The sequence below is a fragment of the Rattus rattus genome, chromosome 12 (assembly GCF_011064425.1).
Source record: "Rattus rattus isolate New Zealand chromosome 12, Rrattus_CSIRO_v1, whole genome shotgun sequence".
NCBI lineage: Eukaryota > Metazoa > Chordata > Mammalia > Rodentia > Muridae > Rattus > Rattus rattus.
In genome coordinates, this window is record NC_046165.1 from 56,181,625 (window position 1) to 56,187,315 (window position 5,691).

General features: G+C 39.1%; 1 long non-coding RNA gene across 1 annotated transcript; it reads right to left on the reverse strand.

Moving 5' to 3' along the window:
- Nucleotides 1-1,409: 1,409 nt before the first annotated feature.
- On the reverse strand, nt 1,410-3,206 carry LOC116913348. The gene is made up of 3 exons (XR_004389610.1): nt 3,108-3,206; nt 2,444-2,498; nt 1,410-1,649 (listed from the first exon to the last, which is right to left on the reverse strand). It is a non-coding gene; the product is annotated as an uncharacterized LOC116913348 (long non-coding RNA).
- Between the last annotated feature and the right edge of the window lie 2,485 nt (nt 3,207-5,691).

Below are 5,691 nucleotides of genomic sequence, written 5' to 3' on the forward strand. Positions count from 1 at the left end.
GTTGGTCTTCCTATGGGGTTGTCATCCCCTTCAGTTCCTTAACTCTTTCTCCTAACTCTTCCTGACCTCTGTCCAGGGTCTGGCTATGAGTATCTGCATCTGTCTCAGTCTGCTGCTACTAGAGCTTCTCAGGGGACAGCCATGCTAGACTCCTGTCATGAATGTCCTTTTGGTCTAGGTTACCTCAATCAGAATGATATTTTCTAGTTCTATCCATTTGCCTGCAAAATTCATGATGTTCTTGTTTTTAATAGCTGAATAGCATTCCATTGTATAAATAAACCACATTTTCTGTATCCATTCTTTGGTTGAAGGACACACAGGTTGCTTTCAATTTCTGGCTATTATGAGTAAGGCTGCTGTGAGGATAGTGGAGAATATATCCTTGTGATATGGTGGAACATCTTTTGAGTATATGACCAGGAGTTGTATAGCTGGATCTTTAGGTTGAACTATCTCAAATTTTCTGTGGAACCACCAGATTGATTTCCAGAATGGTTGTACAAGTATGCAATCCCACCAGCTATAGGGGAGTGTTCCTCTTTCTTCACATCCTCTCCAGTATGTGCTTAGTTTTTTTATCTTCAGCATACCCACAATTTTCAGTTTAGGGTTACAGGAACTGAAAGAACAATGGGAGGGTGGTGACAATAGTGAAATTGGTCTTGGGCCCTGTGTGGCCTTCCTGCTTGCTTGTCTTTATAAGCCACTGTACTGAAATAAAGTTTAAGAGCTTGATCAGACAATAGACTTGTTCTCCTTCTTTGTACCTTCTGTCCCCAACTCTTTTGCCCCCTCCCAGGTCTCCATTGAACCCTCTTGCAGGCTGGCCCTTGCTGCTGGGAGTTTTTTAATCCAATGGAATGTCATAGAATTTGACACACTCCTCCCCATCCTCAGACTTTATATATCCCCTGACCCATTTTCTGCAACACTTTCTGGGCACCATGGTGGTAGATATAGAACACCCATCTAGGACCAAGCACTCAACAATCAGTTCTTCTCAGCTCTTTGCCTCATTATGAGTTTGAATAAACTGCCCACTGCAAAAAGAAGCTTCTCTGACCAAAGTTAAAAGCAACAATAATGTATGGTTACCAACATAAATATATAGAAGGACTGCCTATAAATTTTAAGTCAATTTACATTCTCAAAACAACTTCAATCTTCTCTCTTTTTAATTTTTAATTATTTATAAACTATCACAACTTCATTTTGGAAAATAAGACTCTGATCCTCCCCAAATCTAAGCCTTAAAACAACTAGAGCAGAATGCTTTTAGAGTTCAGATAACCACTGTCACTTAGCCTCTAAGATTAATACACAGCACTATTGTCTGAATGAAAACTATACATCAGCTAACCAAGTTTTAAGTAGAGATACAAGTAATGTAAATGTAAGATATCTCACTGATAAACTGGGGGCTTTGAGTGTTGTATTTGAATTCCAGACATACATCCAAAAGTTCTTCCCAATTTTCTGGAAGCAAGAGGCATGGGGAGAAAACACACGAAACACAAGAAGCTTCCAAATGTAAAGAAACATCTACAAACCACTCTCTCCATATCCTTGTTAATGCCCATAGCCTCAGAGCAGGAATAATCAGTGGGGTGGACACAGAAGATCAGGGAAGCCAGCTGGCCAAGGTTCTGTGGAAACAAAATTGCTGTCACAAGCAAGAGCAATCAAGATCCATAATTTTTCCTAGCCATAAACCACCAAGCAAAAGTGCTTGCTACTGGGCTAGAGAGACAGCTCAATAATTAAGAGCTCTTTCGGCTCTTCCAGTGGTCCTGAGTTCAGCTCTCAACATTTGTCCACATCAAGAGGCTCATTACTCCCTGTAACTCTATGCCAGGAGCCCTAAAATATCTGCCTTCTTTGAGTGCCTCCACCCACATACACATACCCACACAGAGACATACACACCTACACAAAATTAAAATAGTAAAATTATGATTATTTTCATTTACTTATGGTATGCACATCAGTGGTTTGGAAACCATCAGAATAAGGTTATAGATAGGTTCTGGGAAACAAACTCAGGACTTCTGGAAGAGCATTCAGCATCTTAACCATTAGAGTCATATTTCTAACCCCATAAAAATAAATATTTCTAAAGGCTAGATATTCTGGGAGCAACTTGGAGAATAAATAGATGGTGATGATATAGAGGAAGTCACTTGACAGCATGGATATAATCTTCACACATGGATATAATCTTAATGCCTCTTGTAGCAAGTGTCTGATTGGTTTTCCGTGCAGTTCCTCCAGGAAATAAGTTCATTGGGATAGATGTGTGATTTCCTATGGTTCTATACCTCAGCAGTATCCAGGGAAGGCTGAGGTATATTTGTATCACATTTGTAAGATAGAGTGAAACATATTATTATGAGTCTTCTCTTACTGGCAAAGACGATGTGTGTTGTGCATTGCTCCTAACCTGTTTTCAGATGGTGGGAGCATCTCGATCTGGTTGAAAGCTTTCAGAGTAGACACTGCAGAAGACAAATGCATCAGTACTTACTCTGATCCATTTTATTCCTCCCTTCTCCTGTTGGGGCAAATTGAAGTGCATCTTCCAAAGAACACAGAAGCCTGTTCGTGGCTGATGGCTCAATCTTGTTTATTTTGGAAAAGAACAAAGACAGTCAACTCGGGTCACCAACAGTGAACTGGAGTTTGTAGGATTTGAGTCTAAATATGCCTTCAATTTTGACAGCTAGTAAAACGTTAAATTTCTGTATTTCTGTTCAATAAAAACAAGGACAATATATTGGTCTCCCAACTCTGTGCAAAGGATTCACTCCCTGAGTATGCAAAACTAATTAACTAGAAGTTTGCTGGTATTTTAACCAAAAAAAGGCTTAAATGCTTATCATAACAGCTTGTTATGATCTTGTCTATTTCCAAATACAAAACGTCTTAAATCCTATAACATTAGGATGAGTATTGCACAACAAATGCCACTGTGGGTCAAGTTATTTCTATTCCTCACCACTGAGTTGAGAGCAACTGTCATACAAGGAATTGGCAGTGGAAATTTACCACAAAAAACAAAACAAAACAACAACAAAAACCCAACCTGATATGCAAACTATACTCACTTTAGCCTCTATTTTCCAAAAGCAAAGATTGCAAAGCACCCAAGACTAAGCCACATTACCAGCCTTCCTTCTGGATGCCAGGGTTCTTATTCAGTTCCTACAGCCAAAAGAAATATGAAAATCTTTATTACAGCCTAGACAGTAAAAAGCTAAAAGAACTCAGCACAGGTTCTTGTGCGAGTAGTTTCTGTTATAACTCTGCTCGTCACTGGGCTAAGTAAATGCCCCTATTCTTAAAGCATAGCCACAAGCACCCAGACACCCACCAATAATTGCACAACCTCTTATAGAAGGCATAAGGTCCATATGCTTACAATAGAGAAAACAGAATCGATAAGCACACAGGTTTTTCTCCATGAGATGTGCATGCCTGTTTTCCACCCAGAAAACTGGAAATGGATGTGTTAATAAGCTGGTAGTCTTTGCTATTATTCTGTAGAGCCAGGACTCACCCAACTCCCCCTTATCCTGAACATTGTTTCTCAGTCAAGAGAATTCATCCATATGAAAGAGGCCCCATGTACTTCACAAAAGATCTTTACTATAATGCTTATCACAAACCCTTCCTCCCTAGACCCTTATCCTGAGTACTGTTTCTCAGTCAATAGAACCAATTCTTGTAGAAGACATCATAGGTACTTTGCAAAAGACCGGTACTTTGCAAAGGAGTTTCAATGTAGTTATGCCCTAGGCTTTACTCTGATCATTATCATGAGAAAACATTTTCCAAAACCAGACTGTGTTTAAATGTTTAAAAGTAAACTCTTTAGAGTCAGACTCCAGAAGTTTGAACCAGCCAGGCTACAGTGGCCACCTCCACAAAAAAGTGTTAAGTCATACTCAACCAAGTTTCCTTCTTGCCTCTTGTGATCTGTTTCCTTGCTAGTCACAGCATTTGCAGGAACCCTATAACCTCTGAAAGTCAGTATGAATGAACAAAGCTAACTGTCAAAAATCTGGATCCAAGGTGAGGTGTTTGACAAGTCGGAAATGATTTTGAGCTTGCCTTCCTAACCCAACCCAGCCTTGGTAGATGACTTAAGGTAATTTTCTCAGAGGATAGCCATGGGACACTACAAAAATATAAGCAAGTACTGGTAAGTTTAGGAGTCCAGCTCCAATCCGTTTGTATTTGAACATCTTCTAAAACATGCTGAATGTAACAGTCTTGAGGTTCATGTCTAATCACTTTCATATAAAAGAACTCAACTCCAAAACACTGGCCTTGTGGCCCTACTTGTTTGGCAGCTGTGGCCATGAAGCTTTAAAGGAATGGGGGGTAGGGAACTGAGGCCATTAATAAGCTTTACAGGAAGTGAGGAAGGTAAGAATTTGCACAGACTTCAATGTTAAGAAAACTTGGGTTTGCAGCCAACATTGTTTAACATTGTCCTCCATTTTTGTTTGCAAGCTATAAAGTGATTATAGCTTATTATATATTATTCTGCATCTTAAAATTAGTTAATAATTATGAGTCTTGATATTCAATAAATACTGTTTGTTTGTTCCCTAGTTATACTAACTAAATGTTGAATGACTAGGGCAGTTTGAATAACTATATAGTGGATGACAGAAGCATATAAATTTCATAATCTAACTCACACAACCTAGAACTTGGGGACAGTTTCAGAATGGGGTATTGCTATGTTCCCAGACTGGTCCCTTGCACAAGCAGGTGGAGCTACATTTACATAGCATGCCCTGCTAAACTAAGCTAGGATTTTAATCTTTGGTTTAGAATGCTTGCTAGAGATGGGTTTTGTTCCCCCTGGGAAGAGTGAAGTGGCATAGACCACTGTAATGGAGAAGTCAGAAACTTGACAGAATTACTCTATGTTTTTTGTGCAACAAATTTGTCTTTTGGCTAAGTGTTTTTTTTTTTTATGTTAATCCCACCAGTTGAAAATAAGGTCATTACCATGGTGTAAAGCCAATTTGAAGCAATTAACTAAATACTGGCCAGGTTGATGGACTCTCTGGCCAGGTTCATCTCTGGGTTTCCAGAAAATGGCCATAAATCACACCTTGCAGAGACATAAAAGGGCAATCCCATAAGGCCACAGTATTTTCCACCACATCCAATTAGAGACAAGCCTAAATCCTGACATGTTTCCTACCCACATTCCTCCTGCCTACATGTGATCAAGCACATCCAGTGTAGTTTGGTCAAACATACTTGGTTAGAGGAGTGAAATCATGTGGCTTGTTATCTCCCATAAAAAGCAGCTTCCAGCATTTCAGGAAGTATCTGTCCTAGGGCAAGGACTTTACAGATCACAGGCAGTTTTGATCCATGGATTTCTTAAGCACAGTAATTGAAACTTACAATGTAACTTTGGCTAACATTAAAACATAAAAATTATTGCTAACTCTGGCCCTCCACATGAATGCATTTATCTTTAAATCTTACTTTATACATGTTGGTATCATTTACTAACAACCATAAAATCAAGTTAGATTTTTAAAAAGCATGATTCTATGTGTGGAGAGATTCAGATATTGGGGCTGAGGAGATAAGTCATTAAGTAAAGATGCTTGCTATACAAGCATGAGGTCCTGAGATCAGATCTTCACTGCCTATGTA